This window comes from Hyla sarda, chromosome 1 (assembly GCF_029499605.1).
Source record: "Hyla sarda isolate aHylSar1 chromosome 1, aHylSar1.hap1, whole genome shotgun sequence".
Lineage (NCBI taxonomy): Eukaryota > Metazoa > Chordata > Amphibia > Anura > Hylidae > Hyla > Hyla sarda.
Genome location: NC_079189.1, coordinates 263,992,098 through 264,014,782, shown reverse-complemented (window position 1 = coordinate 264,014,782; position 22,685 = coordinate 263,992,098). Strand labels below are relative to the sequence as shown.

General features: G+C 46.5%; 1 protein-coding gene across 1 annotated transcript in view; it reads right to left on the bottom strand.

The window, feature by feature from the left end:
• LOC130368202 (uncharacterized) overlaps window positions 1-22,249 on the bottom strand; it is a 161,563-nt gene extending 139,314 nt beyond the window's left edge. The window contains exon 1 of the mRNA XM_056571579.1: window positions 22,128-22,249. The gene's annotated coding sequence lies outside the window, so the exon portion shown is untranslated. The remainder of the gene's footprint in view (window positions 1-22,127) is intronic.
• Window positions 22,250-22,685: the final 436 nt, after the last annotated feature.

Below are 22,685 nucleotides of genomic sequence, written 5' to 3'. Positions count from 1 at the left end.
TTATTCGTCATGGAAAACTATTTTACCAACCTTAATGTGTTTCTTATATATAAAGTTTATTTTATTTTGTGTGTAGGGCTGGTGGAGGGATTTGAGAAGAATAAGGGTAGGCGTGTGACCAGAAGTAAAGAGGTGGACTGACAACACTCAGGGCCCCCGCACCAAAAAAAATAAAAAAAAAGTAAGGGCCCCCTGCAATGATCTGCTGGTCACACTTCTGCCCCTATTCTACCCAAATCCCTCCACCAGCCCTACACACAAAATAAATAAATAAATATATATATTTATATTATATATATATATTTTTTTAATTTATCACTTTAAAGTAGGCAAAATAGTTTTCCATGACCAATAATAACAGTATTCAAGGAGTAAATATATATCACCACACAATAACTGGATAATATCACCATTCTGTACTGAATAAAACCACTATACACAGACAAGTAGGCGATTATATATATAGGACCAAATGGCAGTAGATATCAGCTGTACACAGGATCCGTATACATATACCGTATTTATCGGCGTATAACACACACACTTTTTAGGCAAAATTTTTTAGCCTAAAGTCTACCTGCGTGTTATACGCTGATAAGCCGCTGCAGTTCAATGATTTAAAGTGGGCGCTTTAAATCAGTGAACTGCAGAGGCTTTGCAGGTGCAGAGACAGCCAGCGCTGCCGGCTTCTCTGCCCCTGCCAGTCCTGGGGTCCAGAGCCCTGCTGCCAGCCCTTCTTTCCCCCTGGCTATCAGTGCCGCTGCCCGTTCTCTCCCCATGACTATCGGTGCCGCTGCCCCATTGCCGGCGCCGATAGCCAGGGGGAGAGAAGCGGCGCCGGCAATGGGGCAGCGGCGCCAACAGACAGGGGGAGAGAAGGGGCAGTGGCACCCATTGCCGGCTCCGCTGCCCCGTTGCCTCCCCCATCCACGGTTGTATAATTACCTGTTGCCGGGGTTGGGTCCGCGCTGCCTCAGGCCTTCGGTGTGCGTCCCCTGCGTCATTGCTATGCGCTGCGAGACGCAATGACGTCACTCGTCATTGCACCGTGCAGTGCATAGCAACGACGCATGGGACGCACACCGGAGGCCTGAAGCAGTGCGGACCCGACGGGGGAGGCAACGGGGCAGTGGCGCCGGCAATGGGTGCCGTTGCCCCTACTCTACCCCTGGCTATCGGCGTCGCTGCCCCATTGCCGGCGCCGCTTCTCTCCCTCTGGCTATTGGCACCGGCACAGATAGTCAGGGGGAGAGAACGGGCAGCGGCGCAGATAGCCAGCGGGAGAGAAGCGGCGGCAGCAGGGCTCTAAACCCCAGGAAAGGCAGGGGGGAGAGAAGCGGGCAATGACGGCCTCTCTCCCCCTGCCTTTCCTGGGGGTGTATCGGGGTATACGCATGCACCCTCATTTTACCAAGGATATTTGGGTAAAAAACTTTTTTTACCCAAATATTCTTGGTAAAATGATGGTGCGTGTTCTAGGCCGGTGCGTGGTATACCCCGATAAATACGGTAAGTGATTACAGTAACCCCCCAAGCTACGATGGCCCCGACATATGATGAAATCGACATACGATGCTTTTATATGTCGGGGCCATCGCATTAACTGCTATCCGCAAAATGCTTAAGCTGCTGTCGGATAGCAGTTTAAGCATCCCGGACAGGTTCGCTCACCTACCCCCGCTGCTCCAGGTCCAGTTCGGGATCCTCTGTCGTCTTCCGCATCTCCTCCAGGGTCCGGGCCTCTCTTTCCGGCATCGTTATTACGTCACTACGCACGCCATGCCGGCGCAGCAGCGTAATAACGTCTCCAGAAAGCAAGGCCCGGACCCTGCAGAAGATGCGGAAGAAGCCGGAGGATCCCGAAGAAGACGCCGGAGCAGCGGGACAGCATCGGGAGCGGTGAGGATGCGGTCCGGAGCGGCAGGGACAGGCGAGTATAACTTCCTATACTCTACATTGCACCGATCCCTCAACATACGATGGATTCGACAAACGATGGGTCGTTTGGAACGAATTACCATCGTATGTTGAGGGACCACTGTACAGTCACATTTAGGGACTCACAATTACATATTTCTAATTGGCGGCAGCCTCTTTCCTTTTCTTCTCCGTCCGGATCAGATCGCCATTTCAATCTCTTCCCATCTGCAGGACAAACATGTTAGCATTTTCCAGTGCCATCCCCTCCTCTACACAATCTTGCCATCTATAAGCCCACAAACTGTAATAATGCCCTCCTTCGTGTCCTGCACAGAAAAAGGGCAGGTAGGTAGGTAGCCAGGTAAACAGTTAACTAGGTAGATAGATCAGGAAGCCAAATGTGTAGGTAGGTGACTACCTCCATGCCGCAGGTTACTGAAGCCTCTTAGTGCATGGTTTGTGTGATGGGGCTGGTTCCAGAGTCACATGGGTAGACACTGCGCGCAGGTACGATTTCACTTGGCCACAGCTTCATGCGGTGGTTACATAGGTTGCATTTACACTTTGTATACAGTTTTCAGCTTTCATGCATTTTCATAGTACACGTTTTGCTATATATATATTTAAAGTATGTTTTCTTAGCGATTGTATCATACATACATTTCCAGTAGTTGTACGGTGCATACGCCCTTGTTTGTACAGCACATGCACTCGTGGCATGCACTTTTGGAGTTCGTACTGTGTTTCGCTCCTAGTGGTTCATGCACGCATAGCATTATTCTGTACATTCGATCAAAATTTTATTTGGCACACACGCTCATAGCATTTATTCTGTACATATGCTCCTCTGTACTTCTCCTAGCCTTTGTACTGCTCATATGATCTTAGCTTTTAGCCTTGTGTTGCACATATGTTCATATACTATGGAGTACACATATGCTCGTAAGTATTTACACTGCACATACACTCATTGGGGGACATTTATCATTAGGTGTCTATTGTAGACACAGATCTACCCCTTTACATTGCCTGTCTAATTTACACTCTTGCTCAAAATTTACAAAAGATGTGCACGTCCTTTGATAAATTTTGCACAAATTTAGAAACACCCCCTTGCTCTACTGTGCACCTCTACCTCACACTTCACAGAACAGTGGCCTTTTCCTGCAGTACACTGCTCACATAGCTAGTAGTGCTGGAGCAGCAGTGTGTGCCGAACAAACCTCTGCACAATAGTAAAATCATAAATCTTTATAAAGTACACAGAATGTCTGGTTTTAAAAAAAAAAAATGTAATTTTGCTAAACAATCATGGGAGCGCCACCCAGCTCACCATTATTCCTCCCCTCCCTCCGCGTTATACACAGCACACTAATATAACTCAGCCCTGGTTGGGATACACTGGCATACACACACAAAAGGGACTACAACTCCCAGCATGTGTCATTCAGGAGTCTTCAGTCTGTGGTATAACACCAGCATGCTGCCTATGTAGTCTCCTGGGAGTTGTAGTTCACCACACCTCTACAGGGCATATACCAGTTTTCCAACCAGGGTGCCTCCAGGTGTTGCAAATCTACAACTCCCAGCATTCCCTGGTTGGGAAACACTGGCATACACACACATAACATGGAATACAACTCCCAGCATACACACACCTAACAGGGACTACAACTCCCAGCATACACACACCTAACAGGGACTACAACTCCCAACACACCTAGCAGGGACTACAACTCCCAGCACACACACACACCTAACAGGGACTACAACTCCCAACATACACACCTAGCAGGGACTACAACTCCCAGCACACACACACACACCTAACGGACTACAACTCCCAACATACACACCTAGCAGGGACTACAACTCCCAGCACACACACACACCTAACAGGCACTACAACTCCCAGCATACACACACATAACAGGGACCCCTCCTCCTCACATAGAAATTACCCCCAGGCAGAGATTTATTCCCAGTCCCTGCAGTGTATACATCCCCAGCACGTGTACAGTAAACAGTGTCAGAGCTCAGGCAGAGGACATGAGGAACAGTGTTCTGGCTTCCTCCCTACCTCTGCTCTGGCCTTCCGTGGAGATCTGCGTCCTGAGCTCGGGGAGAGGAAGGAAGGAGGGGGTGTGTACCTCCTCTCTCCCCTTGCTCTGCCCTCCCCCAGCTCTAGCTTCGGAAATCTTCTGAGAGCTGGGGAGGAGCGGACACGAGAGTTCTTGGGGCGCAAAATTCCACCTCACACCGGGTCTCGGCGGTGAGCACGGCAGGTAAGCGATACTCCTCTTCCCTGAATAACACTACACTGCTAAACAGGGAGGAGGAGACCCCGGAGCAGCTCATCTATTTTCTGCTCATCTATGCGCGCTCCCAATAGGAGCGCAGCATAGATGAAGTGAGGGCAGAAGTCTTCATCCAGCAGGAGTCAGTGACGTCACGCCTGCTGGGGAAGTCGGCTTCCGGGAGAGCTAGGGAGAAGGGCAGAAGATGAGCCATTTATAAAGGTAGGAACCATTTTTTAAAAGGCAGGGAGGGGGTTAGGGATACTTTAGCAATATGTAGGGACAGGAAAAAATAAATAAATAAAAATAAAAAAACACAGATTGGAGCTACTCTTTAAGCCAGTCCGTGACTGTAGGGGGGGGGACGATAACTTCCAACGTCTCGAGGTAACACGTCTAGCTGCAGCAAGCAATATGCTCGCTAGGCTTTTCTTCAATTTTTCTGCCGGGCCGGGTAGCATAGAGAGCAGTAAAGCCTGGGGCGTGTCGGGAACATGTGTGCCTGTGACCTTGTGAATGATATCTCGTAATGCCGACCAATAGGGCATCAGTAGGGGGCAAGAATGCCATACATGGATGAGCGTGCCCGTATCACCTTTGCACCTCCAGCAGGTGGGCGAGACTGAGGTTATGGAGCAGGGCTGGGACCCTGTACCATCTGGACAACAATTTATAGTTAGTCTCTTGAAGAGCTACTGCTCTGGAGGCTTTATGACAAAGGAGAAAAGGACGTGTCCCATTCCGTAGTACTGGGAACAGTGTTCAATTCTCTTGACCAACTCTGCTGGTAGGGCAAAAGGGACTGAGGGTCCCGACTGTTTAGTATAGAGTATAATAGAGAGATGACATGAGTTGGGCGAGTTGGCGCTATGCATAGTTGTTCAAAGGAAGTCAGTTCTCTATGGAGTTCACCAGGAACCCGCCAAGTGTTGCAATTGAAGATCCTGGAAGGAGTGTAAGGCAGATTGTGCAGTGTCGCCTAAGATGTCAGATAGGGTTTTTAAGGAGGAGGTCTGGAGAACCTGGGCAATGGGAAGAGGGGAATAAGTCTGGGCAGCCAAGAAGTCAGGCACCGTAGACCCTGGGAGAAAATCCGGATTGCCTGTTAGGGGAGTTAGAGGACCCAAAGGTCTAAGTAAACCCACGTCAGTGATGTGTTGAAAACAAGTATGTAGGAGTATCCTAGAGACTAGGGGGAAGGGAGGTCTTATTGGCCGTAGTCCAGTAGGCGGGCCGAATCCAGGGAGTGAAGTGATAGGAAAAGGTGCAAGAGCGTTTTCCAACTGGATCCACAGCTTGGTTCCGGCACCGTGAAACCCATCTAGAATACGGGCCGCTACCGATGCCAGGTAGTAGGTGTAGGGATCGGGAAAGTCAAGGCCACCAGTTGTTTTAGACTGCATCAGAGTGCGTTTAGAGAGTCTGTCTCGTCCCTGGGACCACACAAAGTTAGAGAAGAGTGCGGTTAGAGGTTTGAAGAAGGTGCGAGGAAGAATCACTTTATTTGTTTCAGACTTTGCCAGTAAGCGGGGGAGCAGATTCATTTTCAGTATGTTGATACGGCCAATCCATGAGAAATCTTTACACTCCCACTTGGTCAGGTCACTCTTGAACCTGGTCAATAGGGGCGCCAGATTCAATTCAACAATACGGTAGAGGTCCTTGGGGACAATAACCCCCAAGTACTTGAAAGAGGAGAGGTGCCAGGTAAATGGGTACTGACCCTGCAGGTTTAGGGCCCGCAGCACATCCAAGGACGCTTTCATAGGCACACTCTTAGTCACGTTAATTTTATAATTACTCAACGCACTAAAGTCATCCAATACCAACAAGAGTGCAGGGAGTGATGTTTCCGATGCAGAGATATACAGGAGAAGATAGTCTGCAAAGGCCGAGCACTTGTATACCTCTGTGTCCAGATGCAATCTAATCGCTTGCATAAGATGTTCAATCACAAGAACGTAAAGTAGGGGGGACAATGGGCAGCCCTGTCTGGTGCCATTATGTATGGACAAGGGTTCTGAAAGGGAGCCATTAATCCGAATTCTAGCTGACGGGTTGGTGTAAAGCGCCATTATACGGCTCAAAGCCAGGCGGCCAAGGCCCAAGTGGGTCAACACCCCTCTCATAAAGCCCCACCCCACTCGGTCGAAAGCCTTTTCGGCAACGAGCGAGAGGACCATGCATGGTAATTCAGTAGATTGAGCATGATGGATTAGGGAGAAAGTTTTTAGAGTATTGTCCCGGGCTTCCCTATGAGGGACAAAGCCCACCTGGTCTAAATGGACTAGGTGCTCCAAGAGAGGGGTGAGATGCAAAGCAAGAGGATGTTGAGGCCCTGTACATTCAACAAGGTGACCTTGAGGGACGCCATTGGTGCAACAGGTCACCCCCAAGGGGCTCAAACGTCTCTGGAACAAGTAACGGCGGTGTGTCCAGTAATGTATATCGTCTCAGGGGGAGGGTGGGTGAGGGAAGGGGAAAGAGAGAAACAGAAGCAAGAAACAGCGCTAGTCAAAGAGAGAACAAGTGCAAGAGTACCTAAAGAGAAAGCCCTAGGGGCAAGAACGCGGTAGTCAGGACAACTACCAGTAACCTACGTGGGGCGCAGGGTCAGGGGTAATATTGATAATGGAATTCACCGCCAACCGGAGGAGATAAAACAGTGGGCGATTCACATTATCCGTATGACCGCCACTAATCTAATCAAGTAAACATATTAAAGCAACATGTAGGAGAAAGGGAAAAAACATTGCATACGTCAAGTAACATTAAGGAGAATATGACACAATCAAGAAATATACCCAATCACGTGGAACTTGGAGCATCCGTGCATAGAAACCGGCCAGCAAAACTGACTATCACAGTCCACTCAGGAATCAGCTCATGGAGAGCGTTGGGATCCCCGCCTGGTGCGGGAAGAACTTCTGGGTCGTCTCCTGGATCTCTGTGGACGAGGGGTAGCTGGCTTGAGGGAAGATGCAATCCCCTGGCGGGCGTCCGATGGCAGTTGCATATACGGGTTGTCCAGCAAATCAGTCCATTGTGGAAGGTCCATGGCAGGAAGTCCCAAAGTCTGTAGGAATAGAGGTAAATCTTGTAGGCGACACAGCGTCACCAGTTTATCGTCCATGCGGACAGAAAGGGCGAAGAGAAATCCCCATCTATACGGTATGTTTCGGCCCTGGAGGACCGTAAGCAGTGGCTTGAGGGCAGCGAGCAGGCGGAGAGTGTGGCGGGAGAGATCCGGAAACAGTTGCAAACGCGCCCCCTCATAGTCCAGATCCCTGATTTGTCGCACCTTTTGCAGAATTTCCTCCTTTACTGTGTAATAGTGTAGTCGGCAAATGACATCCCTCGGTTTGGAGGGGTCAGGACCCCTCCAAACAGAGGACGTAGCGCCCTGTGAGCTCTGTCCATTTCAATAGGTGCCCTAGCCGGGCGGTTCAGGATAGAATTGAATAGTTCAGTGAGGGTCTGGAAAAGGTCCTGGGGGTGCACCGATTCAGTGAGGCCCCGGATCCGGATATTATTCCTGCGATTGCAGTTCTCCAGATCATCGAACTGTGCATGAAGAAGTCACTGGTGATGTATATGAGTAGTCAGATCTTGGCGTAGAGAGTCCATGGTAAGCTGAACAGATTATTTAAATGTTTGGAGCTCCTGTACAGAAGTGCATAGAGAATCCACCTCAGACTTACCACCTGTAAGTCCTGTCTCCAGGCAGATTTCAGTTCGGCCGTTAATGAGGATAGATCTTGTTTCGAAGGAAGTAGTAGAAGAAGGTCCTGAAGCTCAGGGTGGTCATTTAAAATAAGACATGCAGCAGTTGTGGATTGATCCACAGATGACAGCGGGGGAGATGACCGAGATGTTAGAGTCACAGTGGGCTTTAAAGCTGGTATCGGCTCGAGACCAATAGGCCCGGAGACATGAGTCTGGGGATCAGGAGGGTCTTAACCTATAGCCTGCGGCCATGATGAAAGGCTAGAAGATCCCCATGATGGCGCTGGAGAGGGAGGCTTCTCAGGTGCTGGAGAAGGTGGAAGGCCCAGAGGGTCTGCGGGGCCCTGCATGTCAGCAGCTGACAAGGTGCCGTGGGGAGGCTCATGGGCCCCAAAAGCCTCCATGGACCTAAACAGCAGAGGGGATCCTGGCCGGGTGATTCTGGGGCCACTACAGCTATTTCTGACTGGTCCTCTGGGGACTGTGCAGACCAGGGACCAGGAAGGCAACCTGTGGTGTCCTGCTGCAGAGTGCGACAGGGCACAGCAGAGGGTGAGACGGGAAGCTGCGGCCAGGGAAGAGGAGGTGAAGATGGAGGCGGCACCACGGCAGAGACGGGGCGGAGCCTGCCGCGTTGTGCACAGCTGGGACGGAGATGAGGCCTGAATACATGGCAGGACTGGGGCCAAGCACTCTGGGGTGTCCAAGTCCAACAGGGGCACTGGAGGTAAGCTGAGGCTTGTGGGACTCACCCCCTTGCGCACATTGCGCGGTCTGCTGCTGATCCGGGAGCCGCTGGCTGTGTAAGGCAGGGTTTGCAGGCTGCATGCAGAGGCTCGTAGAAGATGGCGCCCGGCCGGGGGCCGTGTAGTCCGGAGCTCCCGAATCCGCCAGGAGCGGGGTGAAGAAGTTGGAGATGGAAATCCCTGTGGCAGCAGGGGTTCCCCCAGCTTTGGGTTTGCTCTTGTGGCGGCGGCGTGTCATATTGACCGGCGATTCCCCTGGATAAGCGGCAGTCAGGGATGGAGGTAGCGCGGAGTGCGTCTTCACAGTAACATGGCGCGACACGCGCCCCCCTGATATATTTTTATAGTTCGGACATTTACGCACGCGGCGATACCACATATGTTTATTTTTATTTACACTGTTTTATTTTTTTTTATGGGAAAAGGGGGATGATTCAAACTTTTATTAGGGAAGGGGGTTAAATGACCTTTATTAACACTTTTTTTTTACTCTTTTGTTTGCAGTGTTATAGGTCCCATAGGGACCTATAACACTGCACACACTGATCTCTCATTCTGATCTCTTGCGTGTATTAACACGCCTGTGATCAGTGTTATCGGCACTTGACTGCTCCTGCCTGGATTCACCGCGGCGATCCCGAACAGCCGGGTTACTTTCACTTACATTTCAGACGCGGCGGTCAGCTTTGATCACCGCGTCTGAAGGGTTAACACAGGGCATCACCGCGATTGGAAGTTGATAGCCGCCGGCACCGAGCCGATATGCCGCAGGGACACCGCGTGACCCCGCGGAGGACGTAAATATACGTCCGTCGTTAAGGGGTTAAAAAATATAAATTTCGTTATTAAAAAGATACATTTCGTTAAAGACAATTTTTTCCATCACTACTGTATATTTTTTATTATTATTTTTTTTAATGGTACCCTACGAAATTTTTGTAAAAAAGGCATCTCCATAATTTTTTGGGATCGCTAAAGTCTCTATCTCCCTCTCTTTCACTTTGGCTGATGTTTTTTGATTTTTGGCAAACAGACAGGAGTAGTGATTTTTTTTTAAGACCTGGTCAGGAGGTGGTCAAGATTTGCAGATTTTTTTGCACCATTTTCAGGAATTTTGCGACAAAATTAAAAACACGCAGATAATAAATACATTACCATTGCATCCGTCACTTTAAAAACTGGTCTAGCAAAACCAAAAAGGTCAAAATGACGGAATTTAGGAGCTGAAAAAAATACCGCAAAAAAAAAAATATATAAAAATAAAAAACACCCCTTACAGGGCTTCAAAGTATAGCAGCAATTTTCACGAAAATTTCGAAAAAGCTGAATTTTTCAGGGACCAGTTAAGTTTGAAGTGGATTTGAGGGGCCTTTCTGTGAGAAATACCAGAAATGACCCCATTTTAGAAACTGCATCCCTCATAGTATCCAAAATGACATTCAGAAAGTTTGTTAACGCTTTAGGTATTTCACAAAAATAGCAGCAAAGTGGAGGAGAAAAATCAAAATCTGCATCTTTTACACTAACATGTTAGTGGTTTTAGGTGAAAAAGCCCCCCTAAATTTGTAGCCCAATTTCTCTTGAGTATGGAAATACCTCATATGTTGACATGAAGTGCTTTGTGGGCTCACAACATGACTTAAGAGGGAAAGAGAAACTGTGGGATTTTTTAAAACAAATTTTGCTGTCATGGTTTTTGGGGGCCATGTTGCATTTAGGATGCCCCTATTGTGCCAGAACAGCAAAAAACTAACAAAAAAACTAAACAAAAACACATAGCATACTATTTTGGAAACTGCTCCCCTCAAGGAACGTAACAAGGGGTATAGTGAACCTTAACAACTCACAGGTGTTTGCGTTCAAGTTGGACGTGAAAATGGAAAATTTAATTTTTAACACTAAAATGATGGTGTTACCCCAAATTTTTCATTTTCACAAGGGGCAATAGGAGAAAATAGACCAAAGTTTTAAGCCCAATTTCTCCCATTTAAGAAAACACCCCATATGTTGACGTTTGGTGTTTTGCTGGCACACTACAATGCTCAGAAGAGAAGGAACAATATTTGGCATTTTTAAAGAGAATTTTGCTGAAATGGTTAAGGGGTTTGCTGCATTTAGAAATTCCCCATGGTGCCAGAACAGCAGAAAAACCCACATGGCATACTATTTTGGAAACTACACCCCTCAAGGAACGTAACAAGGGGTATAGTGAGCCTTTGCATTGAAGTTAGACGTGAAAATGGAAAATTAGATTTTTTACACTAAAATGATGGCGTTACCCCAAATTTTTTTTTTCTCAAGGGGTAATTGGCAAAAATGGACCTCAAAATTTTAAGTCATGTGCATTTTCAAACCTCTCATGATGCCAGAACAGCAGAACCACCCCCCCCCCCCACGTGACACCATTTTGGAAACTAGACTCCTCCAGGAACGTAACAAGGGTTACAGTGAGTACTTCTGTTGAGGATGGGTTAATGTGCGGCCTTAACCCCTTCCCGACCTATGACATACCTGTACGTCATGAGTGGGAAGGTGTTCCCGACCCATGACATAGCGCCCGGTAAGATGGTGGCTATCACTGATAGCCATCTTACCATGCAACCACGGGGGTTTCATCCCCCACCCCCCCAGCGATCCCTGCTATCAGCTAGTCAAATCTGACTAGCTGATAGCAGCGCGGTGTGTGAGTCCCAATCACGTGGGATCGGGACACATACCGCTCTGCTAAGTGTCCCTGACCCGTCCCCCGGCATCACTTACCCGGCCATGCGGTGTCCCGAGCGTGCCCGGCGCGGGCGGCGTCCTCCAGGCGGTCCCGGCAGCGCTGCGTCCAGGAGGTGAGTTTCCGGCAGCAGTGCGGCATCTTCATTGGCAGCAGTGAGATCGCCGTAAAGCGATCTCACTGCTGCCTCTGGGAGTTTCAAAACTGCAACTCCCAGCATGCCCAGACAGCCTTTGGCTTTCTAGGCATGCTGGGAGTTGTAGTTTTGCAACATCTGGAGGTCCACAGTTTGGAGACCACTGTATAATGGTCTCCAATCTGTGATTTTCCAAATGTTGCAAAACTACAAATCTCAGCATGCTCAGTCTGTCCAGGCATGCTGGGAGTTGTAGTTCTCCAACATCTGGAAGAGCACAGATTGGAGACCATTACACAGTGGTCTCCAAACTGTGGACCTCCAGATGTTGCAAAACTACAACTCCCAACATGCCCAGACTGCCCAAGCATGCTGGAAGTGGTAGTTCAGCAACATCTGATCCTTCAGATATTGCCGAACTACAACTTCCAACATGCCTGGGCAGTCTGGGCATGCTGAGAGTTGTAGTTTTGCAACAACTGGAGGCACACTAGTTGGGAAACATTGTCCGTTTCCTACCTCAGTGCCTCCAGCTGTTGCAATTGTTGCAAAACTATAACTCCCAGCATGCACTGACAGACCAAGCATGCTGGGAATTGTAGTTTTGCAACAGCTGGAGGCACACTGGTTTGGAAACACCAAGTTTGGTTGCAAAACACTTGAAAGTTTATTACTTAACTTAGTGTTTCCAAACAAGTGTGCCTCCAGCTGTTGCAAAACTACAACTCCCAGCATGCACCGACAGCCAAAGGGCATGCTCGGAGTTTGCAACAGCTGGATGTTTGCCCCCTCCCCCCAATGTGAATGTACAGGGTACACTCACATGGGCGGAGGTTTACAGTGAGTGCTGCAAGTTTGAGATGGCGCAAATTTTGCGCTGCAGCTCAAACTTCCAGCGGCAAACTTGCTGTCAACCTCTGCCCATGTGACTGTACCCTAAAAACACTACACTACAACACTAACCTAAAATAAAAAGTAAAAAACACTACATATACACATACCCCTACACAGCCCCCCTCCCAAAAAAAAAATGAAAAACGTCTGGTACGCTACCGTTTCCAAAACGGAGCCTCCAGCTGTTGCAAAACAACAACTCCCAGTATTGCCGGACAGCCATTGACTGTCCAGGCATTCTGGGAGTTTTGCAACAGCTGGAGGCACCCTGTTTGGGAATCATTGGCGTAGAATACCCCTATGTCCACCCCTATGCAAATCCCTAATTCAGGCCTCAAATGCGCATGGCGCTCTCTCACTTTGGAGCCCTGTCGTATTTCAGGGCAACAGTTTTGGGACACATATGGGGTATCGCCGTACTCGGGAGAAATTGCCTTATAAATTTTGGGGGGCTTTTTCTTCTTTAACCCCTTATGAAAAGGTGAAGTTGGGGTCTACACCAGCATGTTAGTGTAAAAAATTTATTTTTTTACCCTGACATGCTGATGTTGCCCTATACTTTTCATTTTCACAAGAGGTAAAAGGGAAAAAAGACCCTCTAAATTTGTAATGCAATTTCTCCCGAGTACGGAGATACCCCATATGTGGGCGCAAAGTGCTCTGGGGGCGCACAACAAGGCCCAGAAGGGAGAGTGCACCATGTACATTTGAGGTGATTTGCACTGGGGTAGCTGATTGTTACAGCGGTTCTGACAAACGCAAAACAATATCCATATGTGACCCCATTTTGGAAACTACACCCCTCACGGAATGTAATAAGGGGTGCAGTGAGAATTTACACCTCACTGGCGTATGACAGATATTTGAAACAGTTGACTGTGCAAATGAAAAATCCAAAAATCTGTCAAACGCCAGTGGGGTGTAAATGCTCACTGCACCCCTTATTAAATTCCATGAGGGGTGTAGTTTCCAAAATGGGGTCACATGTGGGGGGGGTCCACTGTTCTGGCACCATAGGGGCTTCCTAAATGGGACATGCCCCCCAAAAACCCTTTCAGAAAAACTCACTCTCCAAAATCCCATTGTCGCTCCTTCCCTTCTGAGCCCGCCGAACAATTTACATACGCATATGAGGTATTTCCTTACTCCAGAGAAATTGGGTTACAAATTTTAGGTTGATTTCTCTCCTTTCACCCCATGTAAAAATTCAAAAATTGGGTCTACAAGAACATGCGAGTGTAAAAAATGAAGATTAAGAATTTTCTCCTTCACTTTGCTGCTATTCCTGTGAAACACCTAAAGGTTTAACACACTTACTGAATGTCATTTTGAATACTTTGGGGGGTGCAGTTTTTATAATGGGGTCATTTATGGGGTATTTCTAATATGAAGACCCTTCAAATCCACTTCCAACCTGAACTGGTCCCTGAAAAAGTACGATTTTGAAAATCTTGAGAAAAATATGAAAATTGCTGTGGAACTTTGAAGCCCTCTGATGTCTTCCAAAAGTAAAAACTTGTCAATTTTTTTGATGCAAACATAAAGTAGACATATTGTGTATGTGGATCAATGTATAATTTATTTGGAATATGCATTTTCCTTTCAAGTAGAGACTTTCAAAGTTAGAAAAATGCAAAATTTTCATCAAATTTTTAGATTTTTTACCAAGAAAGGATGCAAATATCAGTGAAATTTTACCAATAACATAAAGTAGAATATGTCACGAAAAAACAATCTCGGAATCAGAATGATAAGTAAAAGCATTCCAGAGTTATTAATGTTTAAAGTGACAGTGGTCAGATTTTCAAAAAATGCCCAGGTCCTGAAGGTGAAAAATGGGCTGGGTCATGAAGGGGTTAATGGGGTACTCCGGTGAAAACCTTTTTTTCTTTTAAATCAACTGGCTCCGGAAAGTTAAACAAATTTGTAAATTAATTCGAGTAGAATACAGACATAGCGCACATCTACAATCTTGTATAATGATCTGATTGCTTCTCAGCACAATATCAAAAACTAACAGGTTGTTAGTATACATTTTTGATCAAAAAGTACAAGCCCACTCGCGACGTCAAGGCCACCTATTCAGAGTGGGTCCCTAACGTCCCTAGCATAAAATGGCGTAGCACCAGGCGGCGACCACCACCGCCGCGACACAGGTGCCCACGGGGAGGGAGCGACCCACTGGCAGAGCGGCCCCAATGCCTCTCAAACCAGTCTATAGGCCGCACCCGCTCGCAGATACAGCGCCACGGCAGCAACAGACGCCGCCCCGCACCACACCAGTGTGAACAGGGTGTAATGGCTCACTTACCTTGCTCTCCCAGTCAGACTGGGAGCCAGCTAGGAGTGAAATGGCCCTAGTGTGGCTAATTACCACCTATATAGGTTTGGGCTGAGGGGGGTGGGGAAGAGTGCAGCACATGTTAAAAAAAAAAAAAAAAAAAAAAAAGGGGGCACCTGTGTCGCAGCGGTGTGGTGCGGGGCGGCGTCCGTTGCTGCCGTGGTGCTGTGTCTGCGGGCGGGTGCGGCCCATAGACTGGTTTGAGAGGCATTGGGGCTGCTCTGCCAGTGGGTCGCTCCCCCCCTGTCGCTGCCCGGTGCTACGCCATTTTATGCTAGGGACGTTAGGGACCCACTCTGAATAGGTGGCCTTGACGTGGCGAGTGGGCTTGTACTTTTTGATCAAAAATGTATACTAACAACCTGTTAGTTTTTGATATTGTGCTGAGAAGCAATTAGATCATTATACAAGATTGTAGATGTGCGCCATGTCTGTATTCTACTCAAATTCAAATTTGTAAATTACTTCAATTAAAAAATCTTAATCCTTCCTGTACTTATTAGCTGCTGAATACTACAGAGGAAATTCTTTTCTTTTTGGAATGCTCTCTGCTGAAGTTATAATAATAATAATAATGTCTTTATTTATTTATTGTTGTCCTTAGTGGGATTTGAACCCAAGTACCCAGCACTGCAAGGCAGTAGTGCTAACCACTGAGCCACCATGCTGGCCTTAGCATATATCTGCTATGCACGGTTGCTAAAATGGACAGCAAAGAGATGTCAGCAAAGCAAAGCACTGTGCTCGTGATGTCATCAGTGTTCCAAAAAGAAAGGAATTTCCTCTGTAGCATTCAGCAGCTAATAAGTACTGGAAGGATTAAGATTTTTAATAGAAGTAATTTACAAATATGTTTAACTTTCTGGCACCAGTTGATTTAAAAGAAAAAAAGGTTTTCACCGGAGTACCCCTTTAATCTGTGAGTGACTACCGCTGTCGACGTAAGAAAATTCACACTGGTATGAGTTCCCTCCTCCGTACGGACTCCTGTGAGTTCTGTTTGTTATTAGACATGCGCAATTCTTTTGGCACCAATGTCTAATTTACCGAATTTTACCGTTTTCGGGCATTCGGACCGATCCCAATGCACAAAAACATATTTTGAACATTCCCGAATAGCCACGACAATACGAATAGCAAAATAATGAATGCATTTGTTATTCACCAAATGCATGCGGTAAATAACGAATGCATTCGTTATCCGTAAACGAACGTAAAGAATTAATTCTAATAAAAAATAAAAGATACAGTAGTGATGGAAAAAATTGCATCTAACGAAATGTATCTTTTTTATTATGAAATGTTTATTAATTTTTAAACAGGGATCAATTTATGTGAGCGGGTAAAGCACCAAAAATGTAGCTGACTATAATAAAAATGTATGCGTGTGTGCGTGTTCTTCCCTTTTTTTTTTATTAACATTTTTTAGGTAATACTACTACTCCCAGCATGGAACACACTGTTCCATGATGGGAGTAGTAGTTACCTGTACTAATTGACAGATTGCCGGGGTCCCTTGCGATCATCTTGTATTATGTACAGATGCGGCGGCCGCTCTTCTATGGTCCCCTGCACTGACGTATATATACACACACACACACACCTATTCATATTTCCTGCAGAGCTGTGATTGGCCAGATGGTTCCAGCCAATCACAGCTCTCTGTGAGAAATAGGAATATGTGTATATATACGGCCGTGCAGGGGACCATAGGAGAGCGGCCGCCGCATCCATACATTATACAGGAGCATCACAGCAGGTGTCAGGAGTGATACCCGCAGTGATCTTTCATTAACTACAAGTACTACTACTCCCAACATGGAGTACACTCTGCTCCGTGCTGGGAGCTATAGTACATGCATTAATAGACAGATTGCAGCGGGTGTCCGAAGTTACACTCGCTGCGATATGTCTATTAATGCAGGTACTACAGCTCCCAGCATGGAACAGAGTGTGCTCCATGTTGGGAGTAGTAGTACCTGCAGTAAGGGACAGATCACAGCAGATGTCACTCCTCCTGACACCCGCTGCGATCCTCCTGATGTGAACATCGGGATCAGCTGTTCTTAAGGCTACAGAGCCGGGAGAACAGCTGACGCTGAGCCGTAGGTATACATCATTTACCTACTGCCCAGCAAGAACTTACAGTGAGCCTGCAATGTGTATACAGTATCCACATTGCTGGCTCACTTAACCCCTTGCTGAGCTGTGCCCAAGCCCAGCAAGGAAAGAGTTAACTTACACTGCTGGATAGTGTAGGTAAACCCTTTGGGCGGTATACACTATATACAGCTATATATATATATATATATATATATATATATAGATATAGATATAGATAGATAGCTGTATATAGTGTATACAGAAGACGAAGTCTGCTTACTTCCCTGAGCAGGTCCGTGTAGCTCCGCTCCCTAGTGATGACGTCATTAGGGGGCGGAGCTACAGACGGGATTCAGGCTAGTCTGAAGCTCTGTTCACATTGTCCGTTTTGGATAATGGGAACAGACCCTTCTGCCAGGGTCTACCCCGACAGGGAGACTCCAGCTGTTGCTTAACTACAACTCCCAGCATGCCCAGACAGCCAAAGGCTGTCTGGGCATGCTGGGAGTTGTAGTTTTGCACCAATTGGTGGCTCCCTGTTTGGGTAGACATTGGATCATGGGTGCTCTGCCCAGCGGACAGTGCCAAAAATTTCATAACCAATTTTTTGTTTTTTTTCTTCTCGTTTAAGATCCATGTATGCAGAGGATTACGGCAGATTAATTTTTTCTTTTAATAAAATGGTTAACGAGGGCTGTGGGGGAGTTTTTTTTTTTAATAAAATAATTTTTCCGATGTGTTGTGTTTTTTTTAAATTGAATTTTCAGGCTTAGTAGTGGAAGCCGGTCTTATTGACGGAATCCATTACTAAGCCAGGGCTTAGCGCTAGCCCCAAAAACATCTAGCGCTAACCCCCAATTATTACCCCGGTACCCAACGCCACAGGTGTGCCGGGAAGAGCCGATACCAACAGGCCCGGAGCGTCAAAAATGGAACTCCTGGGCCTAGGTGGTAACAGGCTGGCCTTATTTAGGCTGGGGAGGGCCAGTAACAATGGTCCTCGCCCACCCTGGTAACTTCAGGCTGTTGCTGTTTGGTTGGTATTGTGCCGAGAATGAAAATACGGGGATCCCTATGCGTTTTTTTTTCCCATTTATTTAAATAAAAAATAAAAATAAAACATATAGGGTTCCCCGTATTTTCATTCTCTACACAATACCAACCCAACAGCAACAGCCTGACGTTACCAGGGTGGGCGAGGACCATTGTTACTGGCCCTCCTCAGCCTAAATAACGCCAGCCTGTTACCGCCTAGGCCCAGGAGCGCTATTTTTGACGCTCCAGGCCTGTTGGTACCGGCTCTTCCCGGCACCCCTGTGGCGGTGGGTACCGGGGTAATAATTGGGGGTTAGCGCTAAGCCCTGGCTTAGTAATAGATTCCATTAATAAGACCGGCTTCCACTGCTAAGCCTGAAATTTCAATAAAAAAAACACACATTGGAAAAGTTTTATTTAAAAAAACACTCCCCCCACAGCCCTCGTTAACCAGTTTATTAAAAGAAAAAAAATTAATCCGCCGTAATCCATTGAATCCGCCGTAATCCTCTGCATACACTGATCTGAAACGAGAAGAAAAAAATATAAAATTGGTTATGAAATTTTTGGCGCTGTCCGCTGGGGAGAGCACCCATGATGCAATGTCTACCCAAACAGGGAGCCACCAATTGGTGCAAAACTACAACTCCCAGCATGCCCAGACAGCCTTTGGCTGTCTGGGCATGCTGGGAGTTGTAGTTTAGCAACAGCTGGAGTCTACCTGTCTGGTTAGACACTGGCAGAAGGGTCTGTTCCCATTATCCAAAACGGACAATGTGAACAGAGCTTCAGACTAGCCTGAATCCCGTATGTAGCTCCGCCCCTAATGATGCCATCGCTAGGGGGTGGAGCTACACGGACCTGCTCAAGGGAAGTAAGCGGACTTTGTCTTCCATATACACTATATACAGCTATCTATAGATATAGTGTATATCGTCCAAAGGGTTAACCTACACTGTCCAGCAGTGTAAGTTAACTCTTTCCTTGCTGGGCTTGTGCATAGCGCACAGCTCAGCAAGGGGGTTAAGTGAGCCAGCAATGTGTATACTGTATACACATTGCAAGCTCACTGTAAGTTCTTGCTGGGCAGTAGGTACACGATGTATACCTACGGCTCAGCGTCAGCTGTTCTCCCGGCTCTGTAGCCTTGAGAACAGCTGATCCGGACATCGCAGTGGGAGGATCGCAGCGGGTGTAAGGAGGAGTGACATCCACAGTGATCTGTCCCTTACTGCAGGTACTACTACTCCCAACATGGAGTACACTCTGCTCCATACTGGGAGCTGTAGTACCTGCATGAATAGACATATCGCAGTGAGTGTAACTTCTGACACCCGCTGCGATCTGTCTATTAATGCAGATACTACAGCTCCCAGCATGGAGCAGAGTGTACTCCATGTTGGGAGTAGTATTACTTGTAGTTAAGGAAAGATCACTGCGGGTATCACTCCTGACACCCGCGGTGATGCTCCTGTTAGGTTCGACCCCAAAGGTCGAGACGTCTTCTGTCGGTGGATTCCCAATAGTGCATGGAAAGCCTGTATGGGGCTGCAGTCACCCAACGTTCCTTCCAACGCTACCTGCCATTCAAAATCATGACACAAACACAAGTGTTGTCTCTGTAAACTGAAGGCAGAACTGGCCTAGCCCTCTTTTCAAGTGTATTATATAGCCCATTTTCAATAAGACTTGCGCAGTAAACTCTACATTGTAAGAAGTCACAGGAAACAATAAATCTTTTGCAGAAGAAAGTTAGATACAAAATATACATTGCTTAAGCTCAACTATAATGAACCATTGTTTTAAGGAAGCATCTGGGGTAGGAAAAGATAACAGTGTCTGCATTCTTGAAGATAAGATGCCCATTGTCTCTGTAATTGGTTCATAAGTTCAGGAGTTATATAGAAAAATAAACAAGAAGAAGAATAGAATAGTCACTTAGACCGAGAATAATCAAGTCTTCATACAAAATGGAGTCTTTGAACACAAAGATGGGGTTCTCCTCTACCCAATTCCATCACTCCTGTATAATGTATGGATGCGGCGGCTGCTCTCCTCTGGTCCCCTGCACTGCCGTATATATACAGTGATCCCTCAACTTACAATGGCCTCAACATACAATGGTCTTTTCTGGATCATTGTAAGTTGAAACCAGACTCAACATACAATGTACAGACAGTCCAGATCTGTGAAACGTGTCAATGGCTGGAAGAACAGACCAATCAGAATAGGCATTTTACTGGTAAAACCACTGTATTACTGAAGTGTATGCACTGACTAATATCTGGTAGCGCCGCCTACAGTACAGGGAGGTATTACATGATCTTTACACTTTACCTGTACCAGGGTTACCTGCTCCTTTGGACACCAGGTGAGCGTGACTCCATGTTCCTTTTTTTTTTTTTTTTTTTTTTTTTTTAAGGACATTGCCTGTACTGTACAGGACCCCGAAGAAGCTCCTGTCCTTAACATAGACTAGTGTTTCCCAAGCAGGGTGCACCCAGCTGTTGCATAACTACAACTCCCATTATGTCCGGAAAGCCTTTAGCTGTCCGGGCATGCTGGGAGTTGTAGTTTAGCAACTGCTGGAGGCTGCCTGCTTGGGAAACACTAGTCTATGTTGAGGATATAAACACTGACATAGACACTGATTTACAGCTCCCAGCAGATCTTTCTTACTTTTATATAGAAGAACCTGCTTTATCTGTATTAGTTATCTACTTATTTTTCTTTAATTTTCACTTTTTCCTATTTTTGGATGACAGTTTGGTGCCTTTAGAACCAATTACCAGGTTTCCATAGAGTTCTGGTCTCAACATACAATGGTTTCAACATCCAATGGTCGTCCTGGAACCAATTAATATTGTAACTTAAGGGACTACTGTACACATATTCCTATTTCTCACAGAGAACTGTGATTGGCTGGAACCATCTGACCAATCACAGCTCTCTGTGGGAAATATGAATATTTGTATGTATACGTCAGTGCAGGGACCATAGAAGAGCGGCCGCTGCATCTACACATTATACAAGAGGATCGCAAGGGACCCCGGCGATCTGTCAATTAGTACAGGTACTACTACTCCCATCATGGAACAGTGTGTTCCATGCTGGGAGTAGTAGTACTACTACCTAAAAAAAGGTAACGCACACACTACATTTTTATTATTGTTGGCTACATTTTTGGTGCTTTACCCGCTCACATAAATTGATCCCTGTTTAAAAATTAATAAACATTTCATAATAATAATAATAATAATAATAATAAAAAAAAAAAGATACATTTCGTTAGATACAATTTTTTCCATCACTACTGTATCTTTTTTATTATTTTTTTTATGGTACGCTACGAAATTTTAATAACAAAAGGTATCTCCATAATTTTTTAGGATCACTAAAGTCCAAAAAAGAATAAAAAGATTTACCCGAATGTACCCGAATACCAAATGTATCCGAAAGAAAATAAAAACCTGAATACCGAATGTATCCAAAAAATCTAAACCGAAAATATTACCTTACCAAAAATACATATTAACAAAACAATAAAAACGAGATGAAAATTTTTCTTGTGCACAAGTCTACTAGACAGATATTCCCTTCGGGAGACTGGGAAAGGTGGGTGACAGGCAGTACATAAAGCTTGGGAAGTAGTGTAAGCCCTGCACTGTGCACTGCCTGTCACCCAGCTGTCCCAGTCTCCAGAAGAGAGCCCCCATATACTGCCTCATACAATAGATACACACATACATCCATACAGACACTGCACTGCATATTACATATATACTTTCACAGTACTAACACCTATACACAATTAGGCACAGGACATATACATACATTCAAACACAAGCACACTTATGCAGTGTAGCAGGTTTTTGGGAGCACCCCCTAGTGTCTCTGGGATCCCTTACCCACTTATCCACTCAGTGGAGCATCCGGGGGTGGGATGTGGGGTCCTACTGGGAACATACTTGGTACAATGAGACTGACACAGCCTAATGTGAACTAACTTTATATAGTAAGTAGCAAATTAACTATATACATAGAATAAAATAGTGTAACACAGACAGGAATGCAATGTGGATTTTCCTCACCCACCCACTAGCACACCTGTGGCCCACCCCCTTATCCGCCACTGGACCTCAGAGTCTTTACTTGGAGTAAGGAGACAGATGCCCTGTAGTGGGACATGGAAGAGGCTTTATCTTACCCTCACAACACCATTAACCAGGTCAGTCCAGCAGCAGTCTCCTCTCACTGTATTCACCAGACGTCTGGACTTAGTGCTCGTCTCTGCCAGCAGGTCTCTCTCTCAACTGGTGTGGTCCGGTGTGAACCAAGTTCTCTCAGCTAGATGCAGTCTCTCACAGCTAGAAGCACCTCTTTTCTCTGGCTAAGCTTGTAGTGGCATCAGCCAGTCCTCAGGGCACAGGACCATTGTGATGTCACAATCATGTGACCGAAGTCTCCACCAGTCAGCATTCTCTCGAAATGGCTGCTAATCATGTGATCACAGCTCCAGTCTTAACAGAATACTAGTTCATTTGTGGTCTCCATCCGCCATCTACTGGGCATTTCAGATAATTCAGCGAATGCCACAGGGGATACAGCAGGATTAAACAGCTCAGGGGGGTCCATATATTCTGCAGTCAGCAGCCCTCCCCTCCTCCTATTCCCTGACTGTCCAGTTGTATACAGCAGGAGGCAGGGGATCTTATTGAGGAGTGGAGGAGGGGCCGGGTGCATCTTGCTTGTAGGTGGGGTGCCC